General features: G+C 43.9%; 1 long non-coding RNA gene across 1 annotated transcript; it reads right to left on the reverse strand.

The window, feature by feature from the left end:
- Positions 1–5: 5 nt before the first annotated feature.
- LOC144753624 (uncharacterized) lies at positions 6–27,946 on the reverse strand. The gene is made up of 6 exons (XR_013594435.1): positions 27,878–27,946; positions 27,720–27,787; positions 27,561–27,637; positions 27,393–27,474; positions 27,001–27,080; positions 6–2,874 (listed from the first exon to the last, which is right to left on the reverse strand). It is a non-coding gene; the product is annotated as an uncharacterized LOC144753624 (long non-coding RNA).
- Between the last annotated feature and the right edge of the window lie 45 nt (positions 27,947–27,991).

The raw sequence follows: 27,991 nt of genomic DNA on the forward strand, positions 1-27,991 counted from the left end.
GAGGCCACTCACCATCCATACAGTATTCTGTTTGATGCACCTGCACTGCTCCAAAGAATCAATCTAAGGATACTAATTACATTTTAGAATCCAATTTCAAATTCCTTCATATTAACAGTACTTTTTCTTAACATTTTCAATTATAGATTTATCTTCTTTATTTACCTGCACTTTATTAATCTGTTAATATTATTTAATTTTCTAAATAGTTGCGGACCCCCTGAGGAGGCTTTGCAGACCCGAAGGGGTCCCTGGACCACCGGTTGGGAACAACTGGCCTAGAGTTGCCGTAGAATACAGTGATGCAGAGGTCTTTGGTTTTGAGTAGAGTGGTATAGAGTATTTTGATGTAGAATGCATTGATGTAGAGTGCAGTGGCATGAAGAAGAGTGGCGTAGAGTGCAGTGACATAGAGTAGAGTGGTGCAGAGTAGGGTAAGCATAGAGTGCAGTGGCAGAGAGTAGATTGTTTCAGAGTAGAATGAAGAGGCGTAGAGTGGAGTGGTCCAGACCAGAGTGGAGTGGTGAAGGGCAGAGTGCAGAGGTGTAGAGTACAATGGTGTAGAGTGCAATGGCGTGGTGTGCTGGGGAGCAGAATAGATTAGAATGGCATGGAGTGAAGCAGAATTTCATTACGTAGAGTGTAGTAGAGTGGCATAGAGTTGAGTGGTGCAGAGTAGAGTGCAGTGGCATAAAGTAGAGTGGTGCAGAGTAGACTGGTTCAGAGTACAGTGGTTGTGAGAGCAGTAGCATTGAGTACAGTGGTGCAGAGTTCAAAAGAGTGGCTTTAAGTACGGTGACATAGAGCGCAATGGCGTAGAGTGGCGTAGCTTTCAGTGGTTCAGAGTAGAGAGGTGTTGAGTTCAGTGGCAAAGAGTGCAGCCTTGCACAGTAGAGTAGCGTAGAGCGCAGTGGCATGGAGTAGAGTGGCACAGAGTAGACTGTAGCACAGTATAACAGAGTGGTGTAGCGTGCAGTGGTGTAGAGTATTGCAGAGTAAATAAGAGGGGCTTAGAGTGCAGTGGTGCAGAGTAGGTGACATAGAGTGCAGTGGCATAGAGTGTAGTGGTTTAGAGTAGAGTAGCATAGAAGACAGTGGCATAGAGTAAAATGCTGCAGAGTAGAGTGGTGCAGTGTAGAGTACAGTGGCCTAGAGTGGCACAGAGTGGAGTCATGTGGCTTAGAGTGCAGTGACATAGAGTAGATTCTTTTAGAGTAGAGTGAAGTGGCATAGAGTAGAGTGGTGCAGGGGACAGTGGAGTAATTCAGGATAGAGTGCAGTGGCATAGACTATGGTCGTAGAGTGCATTGGCATAGAGTGAAGTGATTTAGAGTAGAGTAGCGCAGAAGACAGTTGCATAGAGTAGAGTGGTACAGAGTAGAGTGTTGCAGCGTAGAGTGCAGTGGCGTAGAGTGGCACAGAGTGGAGAAGTGTGGCATAGAGTGCAGAGGCATATACTAGTTTCTTTCAGAGTAGAGTGAAATGCCATAGAATGGAGTGGTGCAGGGTAGAGTTGAGTGGCGCAGGATAGAGTTCAGTGGCATAGAGAAGTGGTGTAGAGTTCATTGGCAAAGAGTGCAGTGGCATAGAGTGCGATGTTGCAGAGTAGAGTAGCATAGAGTGCAATGTTGCAAAGTAGAGTGGCATAGATTGGAGTGGTGCAGAGTAGAGTGGCAAAGAATGCAGTGGTGCATAGTAGAGTGGGGTGGAGTGCACTGCCATAGAGTAGAGTGGTGCAGAGTAGAGTATAGAGGTATAGATTAAAGTGGCGTATAGTTTTGCACCCGATACCAGCAGTGCTAAAGCCGGTCCTGGTGATTGGCTGTTGCTGTTTCAGTGGAACTTGTTTGACTGTCTCATTGTTGACAACACACACATCCACCAAATAATATAAAAAATATGATTTTACATAGCCAGGATGTTTAAGGCTGTAGTGTAAATAATGTAGTTGGTACCCGGGCTCCCATTTGTAGTTTTCTGGAAAACAATAATCTGTGTTGTCTAGGTTTTTATGGCATGGTGCTATTGCATGTACTGCATATACGGAGGTAATTGCTCATTAAGTATAGTTGTGTAGGCTATGCCTTTTGGCTTGCCAATACATGTTATTATTACAAGTGTATGGCACTCAGTCTCGCTGACTGTAAACAGACGATAATTAGTCATTCACTAGAGGTTAACATTGAGCAAAAGCCAACAGAACTTTGAAGAACTACTACATGAATATGTGCTGCCACAGAAAGAGTGTGAACTTCCTCCCTGCAGGCTTGTTTTAAGGGTTATGTTACAGCCTCATAAACTGGAGCATAAGCGGTGCAGGAGCGCGTTCCATGGGGAGAGTAATATACATTCCTCCTGCTTTCCTATAAACGCTCTAACTTTGAAGTCACATAATTTTTTTTTAACACCAGGCTCCCTCAGAAAACACAGCCTGACATTCGACCTTTGTCTTTAAAGGCAAAGTAATTTTGACAAGATAAGAACAAGATTTAAAGGCCTGTTTACAGAAAGTGAGATCTTAAACAAGCTTTGGCAAAAGAAGGGACACACTCAAACTGGACAGCCTAAAACAAATAGAAGCAGCAAATAGAAAGCAAGGAAATATGAGTTAGAAACCACAACACCAGTGGTAAGCAATGGACAGAATCCATACCCAGGGAAGCTTTCTGAATGTCCCCGAAATGTCTTCAGCTGTGCTGTCTGGTAGACCTTGACCTGCAAATGTGTTTATTCCTTTCAAGCCTGGCGCGGAGCACATGCACTTCTGTCATGGTTGCCAGCCACACAAACCATCCTGCATTCCATCCCACTATTCATAGCACCAGGTGGAATTGCAGGCAGGCATTCCAGGGTAGACTCCAAGCTTCTTGCCCCCTTAACCATAAAAACAATAAACAAGAAACAAAAAGTTAAACTGCATGACATTAAGAAGTTAGAAACAAAATAAAAGACAGTATTCAACTATACAATAATATTTATTTGTCATAATGCTCATGTTTGTCACATTACTCACAGTCAAACTCTTGTAAAAAAAAAACTTTCATGATGTTCATTCCAAATCCACATGTGCTCACTGCAACATCCGTAACATCCAATGACGTTGCTGGAGCATCACTTCCAGTACTTCCACCATCAACATGTCCACTCTAACCATCAACACCAACATTGTGATGACATTCTTCCCATCGCCATCATCAATTTCGAACCAATCAAAATGTATTTTCTGAGCATGAGTCTCTTTTCCATCTCTGTTCAAAGATAACCAACTAGCGTGCCATGGTTTGTCATTACTCAATAAGGCTGCATTGCAAAGAAATGTTTTTCCCCATAAAGTTGGCAAAAAAGTGTTTTCACCCATGCCACTTTTTTTTTACTCTAACCATATCACCTACTTGAAGCACTGTTTTTTCACACTATGCAATTTGTCAAACCTCTCCTTGTATCCTGCGTGTGCCCACATTATGCTTTATTTGACTTCTCCCAGAGATCAAATCACTGCCTTGGCCTTATTCATCCATCTCATACTAACCTTAGTGACAGGGGGCCAGTTTCTCATCAACACAAATGGGCTGTAACTGGTGCTCTCACACCGCAAAATCCTGTACACCTAAATTATTTTTTGATCTCCCGCTTCCAAATCAAAATTGCTACTTGTCAGTTCAATGAGCCCCTTGATTACTATATTAAAAAGTTACACATAACTGTTAACCTTGGGATGATAAATAGAGGTAGTCCTGTGTTTAATACCAATCCTGTCCACAAGTTGTTGGAAGATTTCTACCAGAAAGTGTCCACAATTTTTACTCACTACAGTTTTATGTTGTCCTTCTCTTTCAGTCCTAGGTTGCTTCTGTTCCGATTTCAGGAGGACTTCGCCTGGCAGTTCAGGCTAGACTGTTACCATGAGGAGGAGGATGAAGACTGATTTGCGTATGGATGGGTCCATACTGAGGTGGCATGGTAGGCCAAAAAAGATGGATTGGGATGCTGTCCGAACTATTGCCAGTGGCTGAGATTAATTCAAACATTCCACCCATGCACTTGTTTTTGCACTTCCCTTTGAAAAATCACATCCGTAAAATTCAATACATTCATGTCATCCACCTTGTGTGCAATCTTTACTCCTGGCTACTTAGAAAAATGATTTACCACTACAAGAGCAAACACCATCATCACCATCCTGAATCAGTCCCATTACATCAATACCCACTCTTTCCCAAGGCATATTGGGAGATTCAATAGGACGCACAGGTGGTCTATCGGTGAGTTTGGCTTTGTAGGAATTCATACACTTCACAAACTCTCATACACTTTTCTCTATCTCCTTGTCCAAGTCGGGGCACCAATACAATTCCTTGACTCTACACTTTGTTTTAACTAGTCCCAGATGCTCTTGCTGACATAAATTCATGACATTACTCCGTAAAGATATTGGGAGAATAAAACACCCCTTCCTAATTTACAAGCTATTTTCCATTGATAACTCAATCCTCACCTCCCAAAAGGGATACCTGGCATTATTTTTTTTTCTGGCCAATATATAGTCATGTACCTTATTGCACAGTCCAAGACAGTGTCTTTTTTCAATACAAGGTTCAATTCCTTCTCCCTGGTACCTTGCAACACTCCTCCTCCTAGGACTGCAGCACAACATCCATCCCATTCAAAATTCAAACTTTCCTTAATGAGTAAGGGCATTCTAAGAGCATTAGCCGCCTGATTTTTTGCCTTGGGTACATATTGTTTCTCATTATTATAGTTCAAGACTTGTTAAGATAATTTAGCAATTCTGGGTTACGCATTTGTCAAGCCTTGTGTGGTGAACACAACGGACAAACACAGTGGATCCCCACAAAACTGTCCAAAATGGTTCAAGCCCTACACACTTCCAAGTGCCTCTCATTTGATGACAGAATACCTCTCATCTCTAGGAGTCAAAGCTCGGGAGGCACTCGCTACAACAACTTAATTTCCCTTTCCATCCAGTTGGGATAAAGAGCACCAACTCCTTATCCACTTGCATCCATTTTTATTATACTTTTGCATTTAGGATCAAAACCCTGTAATAATGGTGCTTAACAGATGTCCTCTTTGATTTTGTCAAAAGCTGAATGGCATTACATACAACTTACACCCATTCTTCAATAAATTACAAATATGGTTCATATTTCCTGAAAACATACTCACAACCTTTGAGTAAAACTCTGCTATCCTTAGGAAAGCACAGAGGTCATCCTAGTTTTGAGATACTGGCACCAACCTAATGGCCTCTACAAGATCTTTCTTCGGTAAAATACATTTGGAACTTATTTTATGACCCAAATATGTAACATGTTCCTTGGAAAACTTTCACTTGCTGCATCTAGCTGTTAACCTATTTTCAAGAGTTTCTGATATTTTACTAACTTTACAATCAAGGTCCTCCTTGTCTTTCTTGATAATCAAAAAAATCTCATTGTGAAAGAATGTGACTTGTTTGACATCTTTAAAAAGAATATACATGAGTCTCTGGAAAATGGTGGCTGCAGACGTTAGTCCAAAAGGTACCCTAAATGTTGGAAGCAACCAACTGGTGCAATTAAGGTTGTCAAATGCTTGCTGTCGGGATGCATTGCTACTTGGTGGTATGCCGCTGTAAGATCTAGGGTTGACTACCATTTCATCCCCTGGTCAAGGCAAATAATTCAAGAATGAGAGGGAAAGGAAATCTCTACATCAGGAGGTTTTTGTTCAGGTCTCACAGATCAACACAAAGCATTATTGTTGTATGTAGATTAGGTAGGCAGCAAGATACATCTTCAAATTATTAAGATAGATTTATTAAGATAGCACAGCAGCACAGTAAACCTCCCAGCTGACCAGACCATCAACTGCCAAGGCTGGAACCTTCACATACCTGATAGAACACTCTCAGGTGCTATAGAAGGTTGGGAAGGTAGAAACACAAATAAAGGACTACTGACACCAAGTAGCCATATTGAAGGAAGTACAAATATACAACATATATTCTCCCTTTACAGATAAAACAAAAATGGAAGACTCAAACACATAGTAAGAGTTAAAGTATGGAAAAACACAAAGAAGAAAACATATAACACGTAGGAGGTCAGCGACCTCATGGACTTTCAGATCATGAAGGCAGAGGAACAGGATCAAGATGAGAATGATGATGAAGATCAAGATTACCACCTTCTCCCCTTCGATTGACAAAATATGAAGAGCCAGTGTACTCTCTACAATCCGTCATTGTGGCCAGCCAAAACGGGAATAGACAGTTTACTTTTGCCGATCAGTATTTGTCCATCGTGGCTTCCCGCTCATTGTTGAAGATAGAACAGTTCAACAAGTACCTCCAAGGCTCAAAAAGTTCTGGAAGGATGTTCCCGAAGAAAAAGTTGGAGCCAGTTCTCTTACAATCCAAGATGAAGTTCTGGATCAGGTGTCTAGATTCTGGTTCTTTCCTCGGGTTATGGGCCTCTGGTTGTGGTTCGGGCCTCTATGTTACCTTTAAATTTGTTTTCTTTTGTGAACAAACTGTCTCAGTACTGTGGGCTGTAAAGCCTGGTTCAAGTCGTGGAACATTATCCCGGTTCAGAGAACTACATTGTCACAACTTTCTCTTGTGGTACTGGAACTCTTGTCCGTCATGAATCTCGGTCGTGAACTCTCTAGGTCCTGGGACATCCTTTGTCCACTCCCGGTACTGATTCTGGGGGCCTTTGTCCATTTCCGGTGCTGGGACGTTCTTTGTCCACTCCTGTTACTAATTCTGGGGCCTTTGTCCCTTTCTGGTCCTGGGACGTTCTTTGTCCACTCCCGGTACTAATTTTGGGGCCTTTGTCCCCATCTGGTCCTGGGACGTCCTTTGTTGTCTCCCGGTTGTCATTCTGGGGGCCTTTGTCTCTTTCCGGTCCTGGGACGTTCTTTGTCCACTCCCGGTTCTGATTTTGGAGACCTTTATCTCCTTCTGGTTCGGGGGCATTCATCACCTCCTGGTTCTTTGACCATTGTCACCTTCTGGTTCTGTCGAAAACCGGTTCTTGAACCTTGGGACAATCTTTGTCTCATCGTGGTTCTGGATCATCCGCCCTAATATTGAATTCTTTACCACAGTAGTGTACTTTCCTTGGCATCAACTGGCAGTCACTAAGCATTGGAGTATTTATGCGCTGCAAAGGGTTTTAACACTATGCCGCTAAAACTGTTTTCATACACCCCATTGATGCTTAATAACTGTATGCAGTTAAGTCTCTACAAGCATGCAGTTTCAAATCTTGCTTTTATGATGTGGTAGCTCCCAGTTGTAGGACGTTAGTCTCTGGTTTGAGCCCAGCGACCCGCTTATGTGCTTGGCTCGCTTTCACTTAATTGAACTCTTTGCCCTGTCATTGGGCTCTCTGTGTAAAACTGGACATTACTTAATCCTTTCTAGTATGACCTTTATGACTAGTTAACTAGTGACGTAATTTATAAAACGGACCGGGATGTTTTGTTCATAAAGGTCATACTAGAAAGGATTAAGTAATGTCCAGTATTGGCAATTGTGTTGTTTTCTTTATGCATTTGGCTTAGCCTTATTGGGTAGGAGTCAAGACCCTGTGTTGTTTTCCTGGCTCTGTGTAAAACAGGCACTAGTTGTGGGACACTTGTCCCTGTTCAAAGTGCTCTGACCCGCTTCTGGGCTCTTGCTCTGATGCCGAGTTCCTTGTGCTTAAGTACTGCCTTAGTGCTTCAGAAACCTATGCACACTGAGCTCACTTGCAAACAAATATTTTATTTTTTCATCAAGTGAGATTCTACTTAGACAGGATATTTTTTGTTATGTTGTAGGACTCGACTACAAACTGGGTCTATTAATTGAAACAAGTTGCATGTTCACCAGCTTGCATTTTTTTTGTTTAAATAGTTAGTTGTGACTGCACTGTCTGTTTTGTTACTGCACCACCAGAGAGTTACTTGTACTCTGCAGGAAAACAGTTTAACTTTTCACAAAATATCAGATTGACTCGTTCTTAGGTTATATCCCATCCTCGTCGCCAAAATGTTGTATGTAGATTAAGTAGGCAGCAAGATACGTCTTCAAGTTATTAAGATAGATTTATTAAGATAGCACAACAGAGCAGTAAACCTCACATCTGACCAGACCATCAATTGCCAAGGCTGGAACCTTCACATACCAGATAGAACACTCTCAGGTACTATGGGAGGTTGGGAAGGTAGAAACACAAATAAAGGACTCCTGACACCAAGTAGCCATATTGAAGGAAGTACAAATATACAACACATTACTTTGCGGTTGGACCTAACTAGCTACCACTAGTGGAGCCACCCAAGCAGATGACTCTACCCATTCTCTTGCACCAAGTTCCTTTAGTTTCACAAACTCTGCTACCAAGTCATCCTCAATGGCCAAAGGAATCTTTCTTACTTTGTGTATGCAAGGCTATGCTGTCTCTGTATGAATTAATTTGTGCATCAAACAATTTGATTTCCATATTTTCCATGAGAATACCGTTGTGAAGCATTTGACAGTGATATCCTCTGCTTGTGTCTCAGTATTTACCAACAAAACTGGTTTTAGACTGTGTGGATATAACATTATGCCTAGCTACCTTTGGTCCCTACATCTAAGCACTGATGGTCCTGTCTCGGCAACATGCAATTTACACTTACACAATTGTCCCTAAACTCAAATTCGAGCTTGTGAAAACCTGGTTTACATGTGAAGCTTTGGTGTCTAATATCTGGCTGCTACACACTCCTTCCCAGGGGCAATTGTAAAACATTTCTCCCAGATTATTTGTTATTTATAGAACAAGGGTACTGATATCTGCCACTAACGTAACATTCACCCCTCCAGCTACGATGTCACAAATTATTTTCTTTATAATTGTGCAGCCCACCCTAATACCGCTCCTATACTCAACACATGTGCCTCTTCCATGGTATTCCCTGAGTTGTCATATACCTCCTCTGAGTCCTCTACAAGACATTTGACTGTCAACCTTTTTCTTGTTGTGTCTTGCGACTTCACCTTGTAACCACCAGATTTTGGATGGGTAGATACCAGAATCCATAGTACCAGCCCTCCCTTGAAAATCCAAGGCTTCTCGCAAATAGTCCATAGTCCATTAAAAAAAATAACAGAAATATATCAAGAAATGTACATTTTGAATTCCACTTCCTCCGATGCCTAACAAGAGATTTTTGGGCTAAACACAGTTCCCAAAAATATTCAAGAATAAAAATCTTACTTACCAATAAAATTGTCTTACTGGCCGCGCAGCAAGAACATTGTGAATCAATCACTGAAGACACAGAGGGTCATAGGCGTCAAGAAGGGGGGCAGAGGGAAATGCTCCCTCCCCCTGTTTTTTCCCTTGTGCCGGGCATTAATCATGCAAATCATCTAAACCTCCAGCTTCCAGGTGATCCTCTCCTTTGAGATATTCAGTATTTAGGCTTTACGCCATGGAGCTGTAGGCCAATTGGAATAAGGATTATATGGCCTAAATGGCAGCACTGACTCTCATGATTGGTAACATAAGCTAATATTTCTTCCTTCCTTTGGGTTGGTTTGGGGACGCTGCAGTGATGTCACATCAGGTATATGTGCTCTTTGGCTTGCCTCTGGAGAGATTGTCCTTTTTCTTGGAAGGAAAAGGTGCAATCATGTCTGGTATTGGGCAGCACAACCATCGTCCACTGGTGCTTGCTGAGCAGAGAGGTCCAGCTGCTCTCTGTGCGGACAGCAGCATCTTGTTTTGTGACCATAAGTTATACCCTAGTGATGAGAGGAGTAGCGCTTTGAAGGACACTAAGTCCGTAGAGACAATAGAGCCGAGATGTTGTTGGCTTTGAGGCTGATGATTGGGGAAACTAAATGGAAGGCCAGGGAAGGTTAACAACAAACCAATGCCCAGATCACCCTGCTGCCAAGTATCTGTGGTTATGTCATCAGGGATGACAGTTGAACTGTAACTCTCAGTGCCCGAGATAATCACGGATACTGCAGAAACACAGTGATGACAAGACAGGGTAAGGAGCTCAGCAGAACACTCACCATATCAAGATGCTGCCATTTGCTTCTTTTATGTTTACTCCCAGGTCTGCTAGTCTTTAATAATGAACTTTTACCCACAATCACTTTGCACACTGGGTATTTAAAATAAAATCATTAATAAAAACAAAAGTAAAACTACAAATCCCAGAGTGCAATGTGATATTGGCTAAAAGGCTAGAACTAGCTGATAATGTCACTCAGCGGTGAGGAGACACTGCATCTAAACTGTGCATAACATAGAGCTTTACACAGCGCATGAAACAACAGAACCATTAATATGTGGGAATGAATAGTGCATACTGAAGATTGAGTAAGGGTGTCATGGAAGGATGTAGGGACTAAAGGAGGAGCGAGAAGCAATATTAACAAGAGAACACAGGAAAGCTTGAGGAGTTTGGGAAGACAAGATAGAGATATTAAAGCGAGAGGGGTGAAGATAAGGGAGTGAAGGGTAAAAGATGAGAGGAATAAGATGAAGGAAAGAGAAAATACATAGATAAAGAGAAAAGGAAAAGGGCTAGCAACTGACACAGAAAGAGAAACTGAATTAATGGATGGGTAAGCGAGTTGGGAAAAGAGATGAACGTGCTAGGAATGTTCTAAACTGTAAAACAACAAAAAAAATGGCATGGGCCTCTGGTGCTTTGTCATGATTGACTAGTTAAGACTTGTTATAGGAATAGATGAAAATAGACATTTCTGGCTCATAAGAAAAGTGGTCAATCTAGAAAATAATTCATAGATGGAACTACTTTCACCATTGAGATAGCATAGTGGAGGAAATATCAAAAGGGGACTCTCCATTGTATGCTGTCTGTTCTTTCTGTCTGTAGTGTCAGTAACCCAACTTTTTAGCATTGCTGCTCCTAACTGTGACAGTACTCCCCACCTCAGTCTGACTTTTAGCAGCCTCAGATGCAGGAGTAAAGAGCACATGGTTGTCTGTAGTACTGCTGACCACCTCACCGCTACAGCTGTGTTCTGCCTGTCAATGGCCTATAGGATCAAAGTCATTAGGTTCTGAAGTTCTGGCATGCCAATGCAAACATCATGTGTGTCTAATGTTGACACTGCTTTCAAGCCCTTGTAGACCATTACGATTTAGAAAAGACGTTAGTGTTGCAAATAATCTCTTTATACTCAATGACACGACTCCACATACGATAAACTGTCCCTAAAGTCACTGAAGTGTCACACATAAAATCATGGCAAACGTGAGATGTCACACATAAGCAATCTCAAAACTTGCTAGCTATGTATTGAGAAGACGTCACTGCGTGCCGTGACGTCCGTGCCGCACAGAGAATGGATTACTTTAAAAATATGCCCCCCTTAAAAAAATTCTGAGTACACCCATGCAGAGGGTAATAAAGTGATTTGCCCAGGTTAACACAATTTGATTAAGTATGTATGCAGGGAGCGAGATGCAAGGTTGCTGAAGTTATCAACACATCGCTGCAAAACAGAACAGTATCTTCTGACAAATATCATGGATCAGGCAGAGGGTGCAGGTCACCCAGCTGTGTGCATTAATACGCAACTGAGTGGGCAAGGGGGGAGGGACTGAAACTAGATAGATTTGGAGTTAGTGTTCTTCTTAGAATCCAAGTACCTAGAAAAATTATTTTGAACAGTGCTGTGTCATGCATAGCATGAACCATCATTTAGCAATTAACTCAGCATTTTCGTACTATTTACAGATTGCAGATTCTGAGCCATTAGGGTATGGAGTTGGGCGTTGATGGTGCAAGTATGTTAGTGCATATAGAGTGCCCAGAATTTGAACAATACACCCATCCACATGTGACAGTGCGTGCCCCAGCCACATCCAGGTAGGACTGGCCATTCTGTCACTCTGGCTTTTTTCTAGTGCGCTGGAGTCTAGAGGGAAGCTTTCAGAGCTGGATGGGCTTCCATGACACAACAATGAAACCCCCCATTGCCCATTCTAATCACAGCATCCTGCAGTGTGGGGTTGGTTTGACATTTTTGGCAGGACTGATTTTGGTTTCCAGTCCAAATCTAGCAGAACTTGAATTGAGCCAGAGTTTGCCGGTGGAACCTACTGGCACTCATTTTTGGGGACCGGCATTTACTTCTGCATCAGACATTTCCAGAGGGCAGGAGAGGGATAAATGCACATAGAGTAAAGACAAGGGAACAAAAAGACAGAAAAATTGTCTCAAGGGGAAAAGCAGGAACCTTCGAGAGTTAGATTAAGGGTCAGCGACTGTCTGTTAGTGGACTGAAGAGGCATGAGGTGGGTTTTTAGAACACCGGATGTGAGCTTCTGAACAGAGCTTTGGGCACCAGCACTCATTCTTTTACAAACAAGCTACTGCGTCCCTCCGTCACAAGTTTGTAAATATGTTATATGTACTTGTGCAACCCTAATCATTTTGCCTTTTCGTAATGTGTTATCTAGATTGAATATGTAACTTGTTAATATGTAACTCTCACAACGAGTAACGGAAGTAGATATAAGTATTGTCACCCACTACCATGTTGTTCTGAATGCCTTATGTAATTTACTGTGCTCTATTGTACAGCGCTTTGACACCTCTGGGTAAAGTAAGTGCTAAATAAAAATGCATGAATAAATAAATAAAATAATAAATACACACTCTGCGTTGATAGTCAGACTCATTATGAAGGGGTCACCATCCCCTGGAAAACACAGTAACCGAACAGGGCATTGATTACTGCAACGCAATCCATGGTGAAGGTCTCACTCCTCACGACATAATCATTAATTACTTATACATTTATGCATGTATTTGTTCATAATCTATCAAGTCAGTACATGCTGTCTTTTCTTGTTGGTGGTATATAGCCTTTGAGTTGATTCTTTACTTGGAATTGCTCCTACTTCAGTTGGTGCAATGTCACCAAAGTTCAGAGATACAAAGGTTCACTGCATCTATCTATGGTTCACTTTTTCTACACTGGAAAAGAACTTAGCAGGTCCTTTTTCCATGCCTGAATTAGAATTAGGGGTGGGCGATAAACTCCGCTCCTCCAGAGGAGATTGCGGAGTTTGGCCCACTCAGCGTTCCTCTTGCAGCGCATAGTCCCGTAAAAACTCCACCAACCGCCGTGTGGTGGAGTTTTTTATCACAAGCGGCTCGTCAATGGTAAATTGGTGAGTGTGAGTAAGAAAGTCAATCGCTTGTCTGTTTCCCGGTGACATTTCTCAATTTAGGGATTCGCGGCAGGCCGCTATCACTAAGGTTTTTTTTACTGTTATGTTATGTTATAACAATTTGTATAGCGCACTAATACCCATAGGTGTCTAGGCGCTTCCGGATCGCATACTGTGAGAGGGACACTAGTTTTTAAAAAGCCAAGTCTTAAGGTTTTTCCTGAATTCAAGCAGGGATGTGATCTTCCTAAGAGAAAGCAGAAGAGCGTTCCATATCTTAATGGTACTATGTTTAAAATTCCTCCCACCCCCAGTTAATTGTTTTAACTCTGGGGGTGATAAGAGCCGCCGACCCTCCGCCATCTAATGCGGATCGAATTTCATCTGTGGTCTTTATCAGAGCTGTCTCTGTGCTGTGGCATGACCTGAAACCAAACTGACTGTGATCTAAAATGTTACTGGGATATGTCAAACAAATCGGGCACACTGTCCTACTGAATTATACTTGAATTTTTCAAAAATTTTGGAAGTGTCTTCAATTAACTGAATCTGGTGAGGTATGCAAGTACTTTGGGTATCTGCCACAAGGTGGAATACCTTTTACACCCCACCTTCTTTCCTCAATTATTTTGGTTGTCTGTGTGTAGTAGCTGGCTATGGAATAGTACTTGTATCAGCCAAAAATTAACTCATGTTAGCAGGCACAGTAAAGAGTATTTACTTGTCTTACCAACAGAATTTTCTACAGATAGATGTTGCATTAACTGGTGTGTGTTTTACAATGTGGAATGCAGTAATGCAACAACCTTTCAATCTCAAAGACTGCATGCTATATTTAAAATCCTCCTCCCACTATTTTCCTAAAACCCTGCATGAAAAAATAACCTCGATGTAAACCTTTCCATTTATTCCTTCTCCTTTATTTCTTTCAAATTACCCTTTCCTCATTTCCCATGTTCTACACGCATCCTAAGTACATAGGATACTGTCACATGCCTGTCTCCCTTAATATCAAATATTAGAAATCTGAAAATTATCTATACCTCAGTTCATATTTATTTATTTTTTTATTTTTATTTTTTTACACTTGTAATGCGCACAGATACCCACAAAGGGTTTCCCGGCGCCATGGCTAAGAGAACGAAATACAGAAAGCAAATGCCGTCAAAAGATCAACAACCATTTATTTAAACAATTATTTATTAAACAGCCAGGTTTTGACTTTTTTCTTGAAACTGGCGAAGTTTTCCTCTTTGCGCAAGGCTAAAGGGAGGGAGTTCCAAAGAACTGGTCCCAAATGGGAAAAAGATTTACCTCCCATTCGGGCCAGTTTGAATCTGGGAACCACGAAAGTTGCTCCATTTAAGGAACGGAGATTCCGTACAGGAACATGGGGCCTAACCAATTTCTGCAGGTACCGTGGTGCGGTTCCTGCCCTGATCTTGAACATGTAGGTCAAGGCCTTAAACCGGACCCGGTTTTCAACTTTCAACCAGTGTAGGTCTCTAAGGTGCTTCGAGATCCTTGCTGTCCTAGGGATCTTACACAACAGCCTGGCTGCGGAGTTCTGGACCAATTGTAGTCGTCTGATTACGGCTAAATTGGAGCCCAGATAGAGAATGTTACCGTAGTCAAGCCTAGATGTTATTAGTGCATTGACTACGGTCTTCTGGGTGTCCACAGGTAGCATCCAGATAATCTTCCGCAGCCATTTAATGATGGTGAGACAAGTACCAGCCACTTTATTGGCCTGCTGCTTCATCGACAAAGAATCATCGATACACACCCCAAGGTTTCTAACCTGGGTAGCCGGACTGGGGAAAACACTCGTAGATTACAACTCCTCCTTTGAAACCATACTCCAACAACCTAGCAATACCTAATCTCCTCTAGCCTATCTAGGCATCCTACCTCCAATTTGCAAGAACCCACATAGCCTCTACTGACACGCATTTACAATGCAATAGGTCTCACATTACTGAAAGTTTGAGCTATTGGCATTGCATTATTATTTGCAATGCCATAGGTCAAATTTTCAGTATTTCGAGACCTATTGAATTGCAAATGCTTGTTTAATCTTGATCTCACCTACGGATCCCATGACATTCACCAAGGGCCTAAATGTTCCCCCTCCAGATAACGACATAGTTGGATGCTGCATTTGCGCGTGACGGGAGGTCGGGAGGGTGTGCCATAGAGGAATCAAGAGATGGCCAGAGCTGGCCAACCAAAAGAATCAATTGATGATGTCCGCTGGGAGGGAAAAAAACACAGAAAGGTGGAAAAGATGCACAATATTAACCTACCAGAGAGAAAAGGAGTTTTAAAAAGCAGGCCAATTCACCAACCAAAAGCGGCAGGCGTGTCCAAAGTTCCTGATATCCCATATACCAAATACAGCATGTCTCGCAGAGCAGCGCATGATCTGCCCAAGCTTAACCTAAGAATCAAACTTAACTCTCATTAATTTACTCTAACTCGAAGAAAGTTGAGAAATGCATGGAATGTGTTCTCTGGGAGCACAAGATTAATCCAAATAACCAAGAGTAACCACTGGACTAAACACTTAGGGGCCGATTATGATGGCGGACGGACCTGAGTCCGTCCGCCACCATAGAGTAGGAGGGAACCTCCGCATTGCTTGCGGAGTTCCCTCCTGTGCAATTAGGATGTGACCGCCACCCTGGCGGTCACATCTTCTATATTTAACATTGCGGCGGGTGCAGCTTCAAGCTGCACCCGCCGCAATGTTAAAAATGCATGCACGGCATTTGCGTGCACAAAGCAGCAGGCACCGCGCGGTACCATAGGTACCCCCTATGTGCATTCCCCACCCCCCCTTCACCCAGGGGGCCCGCAACGGGCCCCCAAAGTGAAGGTCCGTATGCTTTTCCACGGCGGAAAAGCCGCCGTGGAAAAGCATACTTTCTACTCCATCCTAATATGGCTGGCGGTGTCCGATAGACACCGCCAGCCATGTTAATGCTTTTCCGCCACGGTCGGAAGGCGACCGCGGCGGATAAGCGGAGGACAGATTGCAAGACCCACCAGCCATCCTAATTTGGCGGTGGGTCTTTCCAGCCTCCGCGGCGGATTTCCCGCATCCTCCGGGCCGGTGGTGGCTTCCGCCGGCCCGGTGGATGCAGGAAATCCACGATCGTAATTGGCCCCTAACTTTGGGTCTTGGAGTAGTGGGCTGCTCTTCGTAAACTGATTCAATGCCTCATCAGCAGTAATAAGTGCTTTATAAATGCAATTACAGTACCATACTATGGTGCACAACAATCACGGCAATGTGGATATAACACCATCACGCAGTGAAAAATAATGCATGCATGTTTTTTAATGGACGATCTAGTAACCCTTTCTAAGACACCTAGACTATAAGTTTGCAATACTGTAAGCAATGTGATAATGTTTTTAGTCCTAATTAATCTGCAAAAGAATCAAGGCAACAAATATGTGACCCTCTGTACATGGGTAATTGCATAACCTCATACCAATACACTCAACAGAGAGGAAATGGGGAATAGAGCTATTCAAATTGTTCCGTTGCATATCCCCCTATCACAGCACATAGAAACAGATGTGGCATTCCACCAGCAAGCCTCTGCCTAACAAGAGTCAAGTCTAACATATGTCATGTAGTTGCCCTTTTAATCCCCTGGTATTTCCATCAAGGGTATATCAAAATAAGGATACTAGAACGCTCACCCACCTATGCAGCATGCTTCATCATTGGGTGCAGGTCATATGCAAGGTGGCCCTGAAATGGCTCACGGGTCCTACCACCCACAAAAAGAGGGGAAGAGTACTGTTCGTGATCAGTGCAGTCGTGATGTGGCAGGAGATTGTGAATTTTTGAAAATCGTGCAAATTAAAATTGCCTCAAGAATTCCTAGTGCACATGCTTTATTTACAGATTCCTGCCAAGGATAAAAATCGCTAAGAGAAGCAATAGAACACTATTTATTCGGATGTCCCTCTGTGTCAGTCTACATGTTTTATGCCCAGGTGTGCCCAGTCAGGCCAATTGGCATTTCATCGGGACTTAAGGCTTTTTTCACCCTATACTATGGGGGTACAAGCTCCATATGTTGCCCTAAAATGTGAAGTCACTAATCAACAGTTCACCAGTGCCCAGCCCTCCAACAATAATCCCAAGTGGATAATGATAATCAAACTAAGAGTGTATCAAGGACATAGGAAAGTAACAGGAATTAATAAATACTGTCAGTGAGAGATATATCTATCTGATATATGCCAAACTTTCTCTTTTATTAATGTCCAAACCATACACGTTGGTCTCATAACATGCAGCAATCCGTTCATTACAGTGTTTTCTGTTCACTACTAGGGGGCTGATTCCGATTCGGGTCGGAAGGGCTCCAAACCATGTTCGGAGCCCTTCTGACCGAATGGGTACGTGTCGGATGGATTCCTTTCCGACCGTGCCATTCCGATGGGCCCGGTTGGAAAGGTATCCGACTCGGATTTCCAGATGGCCTACGAAGGGCTCGGAGAGCCCGTCTGCCATCCGGAAATCCTCCAGTACTCTTTACGACCAAGGGAGTAGAATGGCAGTTTTCACTGCCTTTTCATGCTGGTGTGTCCGGCATGAATAGGCAGTCAGAAACTGTCTCTGGGGGGCCCCAGAAGGGCCCCCATGGGTGTGAGGCTGCTGAATGGCGGCCCCTCCGTTGATTCCTGCACCCGGTGGCAGGCACTTTGGGGTGCCAGCCACAGGATGCAGGGATGAACTGCACCCCTGCATTTAACATTGCAAGCATGCTTTCCAGTCGCAATGCATGCTTGCATTGTGTACCATACGAATGCGACCAAACAGGGTTTGGTTGCATCGTACTAGCAGGGCCGTGACCGACCACAGCAGGTCGGTCGGTTACGACTCCTGACCGATGTCGGACGGACCTGAGTACGTCCGACATCGGAATCGGCCCCTAAGTAGGTAAATAATTAAGTTTATCAGTATCTATATACGTAAATGTCTGGTCAATGGTGCACTAAATATAGATACCAAGCAAATGTTTATCGTATCCGTGTATGCAAATGTCTGGTCAATGGTGCACTAGAGATTAAACGTCAAACACATCCCGTAACATACACAGCCCACTTACCCTCAATAGCGTGAGTATATGGCCTCTTGGGAGCTGAATGCCAAGGCACATCCTCCGAAACCTAAGGGAATACAATTAAATGCCAGAATGCCCCTTGAGAGAGGTCCCTGGGGCCTCTTCATACACCAGGACAATCTACCGATCCCTCTGCGATTTGAGTGGGTATACAAGTCTGTCCTGCAACTTGAATGTCGAAGGTGGTATCAATATCCTTCAAGATTTTCTCCCAAAATCGTGCAAGCTTAGGGTACTTCTACAAAAGATAAAGAAGGGTCCGCCTCACCACAGCCCCTCCAACACTCTCTGGTGCACTTGGGGCACAACTCCGTGGCCCAAACTGCTGTGTAATACCTATATGCTGTTATTTTAGTCATTGTTTCTCTGCTCGAGATATTTGAAGCTGGGTGCCATGAACGGTGGAATATGTACTCCTTATGTGTGAATTTGAACCATATCTCAAACCCCCCACTGCTTTTAACAAGGGGATTACACCAGAGGGAGGTGATTCAAGGAGAGAGTATATTTCAGAAGCCAAATGTTTCTCTTGAAAAACAACAATTTTTCAAAATCTGTACGTGGCCTTTGTGCATGTGCTGTTCATGAGGACTCTGCCGCCCGATGGAAGACCTGCATATATTGCTTTTGATTGCCCTCTGTGAGCCCATAATCTGCCATCCACTTGTGGAAGGGAATAATCCCCTCCCTATCACAAAGGCTGCCTACTCCTTTACACCCAGGTGTCTGCCAGTTAATGAAGCATTCTCCTTGAAGACAGGGAGTAAAGTCTGGGCTACAGATAATCGTCGCCATCGGTGAGGAGAAGGAAGTAAGGCCGGTCTTCTCTGCCATCCAGTCCCTCAGTGTCAGAGTGGCCCTGGTACAGGGGTGGGCGTTCCACTGCTACACCCATTGTTTTTGACGCTGCCCCCTATGTACAACGGCAGCATACATAGGAGGCAGTGCCAACATTCAGACCAGGAAAAACCTGGTCATAAGTTAGCGAAACAAGGAGAAATGCATTATTTCTCTTTGTTTTTGCTTTTTCCATGTGTGCTGGCCTTGTGCAGCACACATGGAAAAAGCAAAATGCCACGGATTGTCTATGTACAGGAGTCTCCCTTCCTGTACATTTCCAATCTAAACAAAATGCCATTTTGTCACTCATGTGGGCTGCATGAAGCAGCACACATGAAAGTGACAAAATTGCATTTTTGGATTGTTTATGTGCAGTAAGGGACACCTTCCTATACATAAACAATCCTCCCCTGCACACAGACACCCTTGCACTATAGTGTACACCTGGGTGTAAAGGAGTAGGCAGCCTTTGTGATAGGGAGGGGATTATTCCCTTCCACAAGTGGATGGCAGATTATGGGCTCACAGAGGGCAATCAAAAGCAATATATGCAGGTCTTCCATCGGGCGGCAGAGTCCTCATGAACAGCACATGCACAAAGGCCACGTACAGATTTTGAAAAATTGTTGTTTTTCAAGAGAAACATTTGGCTTCTGAAATATACTCTCTCCTTGAATCACCTCCCTCTGGTGTAATCCCCTTGTTAAAAGCAGTGGGGGGTTTGAGATATGGTTCAAATTCACACATAAGGAGTACATATTCCACCGTTCATGGCACCCAGCTTCAAATATCTCGAGCAGAGAAACAATGACTAAAATAACAGCATATAGGTATTACACAGCAGTTTGGGCCACGGAGTTGTGCCCCAAGTGCACCAGAGAGTGTTGGAGGGGCTGTGGTGAGGCGGACCCTTCTTTATCTTTTGTAGAAGTACCCTAAGCTTGCACGATTTTGGGAGAAAATCTTGAAGGATATTGATACCACCTTCGACATTCAAGTTGCAGGACAGACTTGTATACCCACTCAAATCGCAGAGGGATCGGTAGATTGTCCTGGTGTATGAAGAGGCCCCAGGGACCTCTCTCAAGGGGCATTCTGGCATTTAATTGTATTCCCTTAGGTTTCGGAGGATGTGCCTTGGCATTCAGCTCCCAAGAGGCCATATACTCACGCTATTGAGGGTAAGTGGGCTGTGTATGTTACGGGATGTGTTTGACGTTTAATCTCTAGTGCACCATTGACCAGACATTTGCATACACGGATACGATAAACATTTGCTTGGTATCTATATTTAGTGCACCATTGACCAGACATTTACGTATATAGATACTGATAAACTTAATTATTTACCTACTTAGGGGCCGATTCCGATGTCGGACGTACTCAGGTCCGTCCGACATCGGTCAGGAGTCATAACCGACCGACCTGCTGTGGTCGGTCACGGCCCTGCTAGTACGATGCAACCAAACCCTGTTTGGTCGCATTCGTATGGTACACAATGCAAGCATGCATTGCGACTGGAAAGCATGCTTGCAATGTTAAATGCAGGGGTGCAGTTCATCCCTGCATCCTGTGGCTGGCACCCCAAAGTGCCTGCCACCGGGTGCAGGAATCAACGGAGGGGCCGCCATTCAGCAGCCTCACACCCATGGGGGCCCTTCTGGGGCCCCCCAGAGACAGTTTCTGACTGCCTATTCATGCCGGACACACCAGCATGAAAAGGCAGTGAAAACTGCCATTCTACTCCCTTGGTCGTAAAGAGTACTGGAGGATTTCCGGATGGCAGACGGGCTCTCCGAGCCCTTCGTAGGCCATCTGGAAATCCGAGTCGGATACCTTTCCAACCGGGCCCATCGGAATGGCACGGTCGGAAAGGAATCCATCCGACACGTACCCATTCGGTCAGAAGGGCTCCGAACATGGTTTGGAGCCCTTCCGACCCGAATCGGAATCAGCCCCCTAGTAGTGAACAGAAAACACTGTAATGAACGGATTGCTGCATGTTATGAGACCAACGTGTATGGTTTGGACATTAATAAAAGAGAAAGTTTGGCATATATCAGATAGATATATCTCTCACTGACAGTATTTATTAATTCCTGTTACTTTCCTATGTCCTTGATACACTCTTTGGGTGTCTGTGTGCAGGGGAGGATTGTTTATGTATAGGATTGCTTCATAGTTTAAATCAGGTACAGCCAATGCACTCTATCAAACACCTTTTTGACATTAATTGCTATTAGCAAAGCTTCCTTGCGACACTAGTGGACTGTGTTGATAATATGAAGCATATGTGTTCTATTACCCTCACATTTCCAATCAGGAATAAAACCTGCTAGGGCCAGATGCATCAAATAGCGCATATAAGGGTTCAGTCTTGCAGCAAGGAATTTTGTTAAGAGTTTGTCATCTATGTTGATTAAGGATATTGGTCTATAGAAGTTATACTGTTGTTTATTGTTACCAGGCTTCGGCATAACAGCATTGATCTCTTTAATGTATATAGTGTCTGTGTACCGTTTTCGTAATGGAATTGTAAAGTTTATTCAGATTTAAGGCTAGCACATGGCAGAAGGCTTTATATAAATAGGGCCTGTAACGATTTCAACCCAGATATTTGAGTTTTCTCTTCCTAGCAATAGCAGAAATAACCTCTTCAATCCTAATAGGTTTTGCCAAGGTTTCGGAGTTCTATGTAAATAATTTTGTAATGTGAGCTTCCGTTAAGTATGGATCTATGTCTGCATCATCATCCACAAATGTTTGTGCGACCTGGGCATCCCCTTTAATTTCTCTCCCTGCCAGGTCTAGAACAGACCGCACTCTGTCTCTGCACGCATTAGAACTTAATCTATGTGCTAAGAACTGTCCACATGTATTACCTCCCACAAATTGTTATTATTCGAGTCGCGGTAAGACATACTCCACTCTATCCAAGCCCAGTCTTCTGAGTTGTGCCAGAGTTGCCTCTGAACGTCTCTACACCCTTGGTGCCCCGGTCCCCCTGTGGATGGCTTCCAGTTCTTTCACCCACTTCCCCAAGTTGTCCCTCTTTTCTTTCCATGTCTTATTTTCCTGAGCCACTATTGCAATCACCTCATCCCTGATTACAGATTTCAATGCATCCCACAGAACAGCCTGAGATGTCTTTCCCGTGTCATTGTTTAACAGAGTGTGATCAATAATTATATTCAATGTGTCTTTCTTCATCTTATTTAGCATTATATTATCTGTAAGCCTGCAGGGCATGAAAATGTCTCTCCTCCAAAGCATTGGCCTGACCTGTCATTATTCATCACCAGGTTGATGTTGCCCCCGCCAGAACGGCCTTGTCTGGGGTTTGCATAATGTTGGCGAGCGCTTGTTGTAAAATCTGCTCCTAGCACTCATTCATTCATTCACTCATTAAGAGTCTAAACACTAACTATATTAAAGAACAGCTTCCCTACGCTAGCATTCCACCCCTGATCTTCACCACCGGCTCTGCCACCTCAGAGTGAAAGCCCCGGAAGAAAGTAGACGCTCCCTCCAAAAACACAATTTGGAGGTGTTCTCTTTGCTCCAAGAAGGCAATCTAGATGTATTAGGGGTCACGGAGACGTGGCTAGAGGATTCGTCCATGCCTGACCTAGTGGCAGCACTGCCACCCAACTTCAGTGCCACCATCCACAATAGGAAAGATGGTATGAAAGGGGGGGGAGTTGCCGTTTTTTATAATAACTCCTTTAAATCGGAAAGCATTTGTGCAGAAAGTATAGGGGTGCGGACATCCTGGGAGTCAAGCTTGGTTCTGACACCAATTGCTTGGCGATACTCATCGTCTACCGTCCCCCTAGAACTCCCCCAGCCTTTATCAAGCCTTTTTTGGGACTGGTCCACGACCTTCGAACAAGGTATGAGGGTCTTGTGGTAATGGGAGATTTTAATCTCCACTGGGAGGAGTCCACTAAAGACGCAACGTCCAAACAGTTAGAAGATGCTAAGACCGCGCTAGAACTAATCCAGATAGTGACAGGTTCAACACACAAGAAAGGTCACACATTGGATCTGATTTGGACATCAGTCCCGGTGCTGAGCCCTATCACTATCTCACCCTGCATATGGTCGGATCATCACCTGTTGTAGGGCAAAGAGTAATCCCCACCGCTGAGTGGCAGGTTGTGAGAAGGTGGAATTCAATCATCACTGATACTCTATTATCCACATTAGAGAAACCCTCTCACCTTAACAGACTACCAGAGGATGACGTTGAGATGGCCAGCCTCAAACTGTCACAAAAACTGAAAAATGCCATTGAGGCAGTGGCACCTGCACGAAGGGTAAAAATCAGGGACAAAGGGAAAGGGGCCCCCTGGTTCAATGACGCTCTGAGGCTCCTGAAACGCTCCCTGCGCCGGAGCGAGAGAGCCTGGCGAAAGGGGTATGATCCCAACGCCCAAGCCTCGTATGTTAAAGAGCTCACCACCTACAAACAAGCTATTAGGGCCAGGAAACGTGAGTTTTATGAAAGCAGAATTGCGACAGTGCCCAATCCCCAGAAAGAAATTTTCAATGTCCTCACAGAACTGAGGAAAAAGAAGGAACAGCCCCCCTCCTTCACGCAAGAAGACTGCCATAAATTTCAGACCACCAAGATAGCTGACCTCCTGATAGAAATCGAGACCACCCCTAGACTGGACTGCCCGGGAATCACTCAAAAACCTACCCCTACAGTCACCCAGCCCCTAACTTCACTACCCTTACTCACTAAAGAAACTCTGAAAATAGTGATGGGTCAAGTCAAATCAGGCTCACCGGCAGACCCATGCCCTCCGAGGATTTACAAACAAGCCTGGTCAGGACTGGAGGATGACATACTATCGCTCCTAAACAGCTCACTCACATCCGGACAGGTCCCTTCCAACCTCAAGGAAGCCCGGTTGATTCCTCTCTTAAAAAAGGCAGGGGCAGATACCAAGATCTTGAAAAACTACAGGCCCATTTCACAACTTCCTTTCTTAGCCAAAATAATGGAGCAGCATGTGCTGCCCAGCCTCTCACATCATCTTGAGAACAATTCCTTGTTGGAACCTAACCAGGCCGGATTCAGGGCCCATAATAGCACGGAATTGGTCATGCTTTCCGTGCTGGACGACCTGCGACTTAAAGCAGATAAAAAAGATCCTTGTGCCCTGGTGCTGCTTGACCTCTCCGCGGCATTTGATACGGTCAAACACGACCTACTACTGTCACGGATGTGGGACTTCGGTATCCAGGGCACGGCCCATGCCTGGCTGACCTCGTTCCTTGGTGAACGGGTTCAGAGAGTACAGCTGGATGACCTGGTATCAGAGGCAGCAAGGATCACATGTGGAGTCCCACAGGGCTCGGCCCTGTCACCCTTGATGTTTAATGCATATCTGCAACCACTTATCTCATCACTAAATCAGATGGACTGCAGTATATACAACTACACTGATGACACACAGATCATCATTCAAATCGGCAACTCTCCAACAGCTTATCAGAAATTGCAAAACATCCTAAAATTTACCGTCAATTGGATGACGGCAAACTCATTAAAGATTAACCCTGACAAGACTGAGGTGCTTGCAATCACGACAACATCTAGCCCTTGGAGTGACCTCTTATGGCCCACTGAATTAGGAAACTCCCCTGCACCTGCAGAAACAGTTAAAAGCCTAGGCATAGTTTTAGATGCCAATCTCACTATGTCAGCCCAGGTCTCAGTTGTAGTGGGCACTTGTGTGGGCCTAATGAGACAACTGCGTAAATTGTCCCCCATTTTGACGGCGGACACACTCAGGAGAGCAGTATCAGCATTAATCCTGGCACGTCTGGACTACGGCAATGTTCTGTATGTCGGTACTCCACAAAAACTGATGAACAGACTCCAGATAGTCATGAACGACGCTGCCAGACTCATCTTCAATAAACCAAGAAGGACCCATGCAACCCCCCTTCTTTGCAAACTCCATTGGCTGCCAGTGAAACAGCGGGCCAAGTTCAAGGGCCTATGCATTACGCACAAAGCCTTGTACGGGCAAGCCCCTAAATACATTAAGGAACGTCTTGTTCCGTACGGCTCTAGCAGGAATTTACGATCAGTAGATGCTGCACTGTTGGTCTGCCCACGGTTCAAACTGTCCTCTCTAGGAGTGCGCACTTTCTCCTACACAATTCCCAGTGCATGGAATAAACTGCCAGAGAGCTTGCGCAAAGAAACAAGTCTGCTGCCCTTCAGGAAAAAGCTAAAAACCGTGCTGTTTCAGGAGGCATGGGGTACCATCTAGCTTGCTCCCCTAACAACATTGTGTCCACTCTCCGCTAATCGCTTAGAGACCCCTGGGTGATAAGGCGCTCTACAAATCCAATATACAATACAGTATGGGAACCCCTTCTCTTTTTGATGTCTCTGAGTATAGAAATTGATATGGAACCATTTGAACATCAACGTATGCCATTCTTTGCATAGAAGTTGTGTCTCATTGAGCAAACAGGGGCTTTCTATGTTCTAGCATAGAAAGAACAGCTTGCTGCTCTATGGGGCCATTTAAGCTGAGTACATGAAACTAACTACTTTGACAGCCAAGGTAATTGTGGACCTAGAGAAGTATTGGAGCTAGACTGTCTGAGGAGAGAGTGTAGGGGTGTACGTGGCAGGTGGGCTGAAGGCTTATTTATTAGGGTCACAGAAAAAGAAGCCAGCTGTGGGGATGACAGAGTGGGCCTTGATTTTTTCTCAAGAGTGAATAATTCCCGTAAAGAAACCAAACCCAAACTAGAATGGCTTTATGCAACGGGCAGGGGTCTTTATCATAGGGATTAGTTGCGCTCTGCAAATGTTTTCTGAATGTGCCTGTAAGGCTCGATCAATTATAGTGGTGGTGCTACAGGAAAGGGGCGACCCTTCCGACCCCCTTAGGGATGTTGTTTACACAACACCTGAAATTTGAAACACAATCCTATTCACACACAAAAGTTCCATATACATATACATAAATGATTAAATCATGCAACAACATCAAAAACTCGGTCCCAATCTTCTTGTTTGTGAAGTTTTTTCTTTTTAATACTCGAGTTACACCGCGCCAGCCGACACGTGTTTCATCAAAACAATTCTTGCTTTGACTCTTCAGGGCTGGAGAGTAAAACAAAATATAAACACTCCTGAATATTCTGGCCAGAATATCCGTTTCGCTAGCCATCTCATGATGGACATGTGTATCAAAACATTACATTATCTCACATTACTAGTTATGAAATTGTTGTCGGGAGGAGTACTACCCAACATGTGGAAGGCTTGACATACTGCTACTCTCTCATGCAAATTTGTAATAATATGAGTCTATGCTCAATGCGTTGCAACTTACTACAAGAATTCATCTATTATTGGTGTGAATTCTGGTGCTCATGCAGAAAAAAGAAAAGTGATCAGTGACATCGACAACATACCACCGTCACGTATTCTTGTTACACTTAGTTCGAAGTCAATATTTGTAGTAGTGACTAAAATCAGTGCCACAAAGACAAAGTATGGAGACCAAGGAACCGACGGATGAGCCAGTTATAGAGAAAAGTGCAGTGAAAACATAAAACCATGTCCCTGTATGAAAATGTGTTTCATCGTGCGAAATCCGTCTCCAGAAGGCATGCTGGTACATACCTGCCTTCTAATCAAGGCTTGTGTTGTCTTTCCTGCATGTAATGAACGAAATATGTCACAGAAATAATCAACTGGTAGGGGATTTAAGAGTTTTTTAAATACAATCAGTAGATTGGTATTTAAGTGAAGTAAAGCTTACCGCTTGACCGGTGATAATTCCAACCCGGTAAGGGTATCTGTGTGTATCCCAGTTCGGACGGGTCTCAGTTATCCTAGTTCCTGTAGGTCAAGGGCCAATGCCAGGAGAATGGAATAAAAAGGAAAGGGGAATCAATGATCTGATTACGCTATTTCTAGAAGTGGGTGGAATAAGAATACAATCCTACTTCAACTACTAACCGCTAAGGTCAATGCCTTTCACGTTTGACCAATCACTGGGTACTTGAGTTAAAAGGCAAATCATACTGCCACGATCCACACCAAAAGGCGAAACAATTTCTACAAAAAATTCAAACTCACTATGACATTTACTGGCCCTATTCTACCAAATAGACTAAAAAATGACAACACTTACAGTATACAGTTCCTCACCTGGACACTAAATTGCCAGAGTATGGCCGTACTATAGTTGAGGAACAGAGCAGGGATCTTAATCACTGAAAATTGAATGTGCCTGTGAATAAATTCAAAAATACCCCTATTAGACAATTCTAAAGGCGCTACTTTCTCGTACTCACCACCCCACCATGCAGGACTTACTTGTTTTTTTGTCACTAATATTCACATCAGTATTCGATTTTCTAGAAAATAATGTATAATTGTCCCTCGCAGAACTCCTGTAAAAAGCGAGATAATGCCGTGAAAACAACTTCTCCCTTCCACTACTTCGATCTTGCCGCCCCAATGTGCAGGACTTACTTTGATTATGTTTTATACTCCACCATCCATATCCGGTTTTGTAGAATGTGACCCCACTTCGTAGGAACCTGTAAGTAGCCAGATACTGCAGTCAGTAAAAAGCCCCCTCTCGGATAATCACAGTCGACTGCAACCCCACTTCTGTACATATCACAGACCTGCTCTGTCTTCCTGCCGCAAATCCGGCATTCTCTCTCGACGGTGACTGCAATTGCGGTACACGTGGCCTCACGCATGCGTTATAACGATTGCCCCGTATCAAACGCTAGACC

Source organism: Lissotriton helveticus, chromosome 5_1, assembly GCF_964261635.1.
Source record: "Lissotriton helveticus chromosome 5_1, aLisHel1.1, whole genome shotgun sequence".
NCBI classification, from domain to species: Eukaryota; Metazoa; Chordata; class Amphibia; order Caudata; family Salamandridae; genus Lissotriton; species Lissotriton helveticus.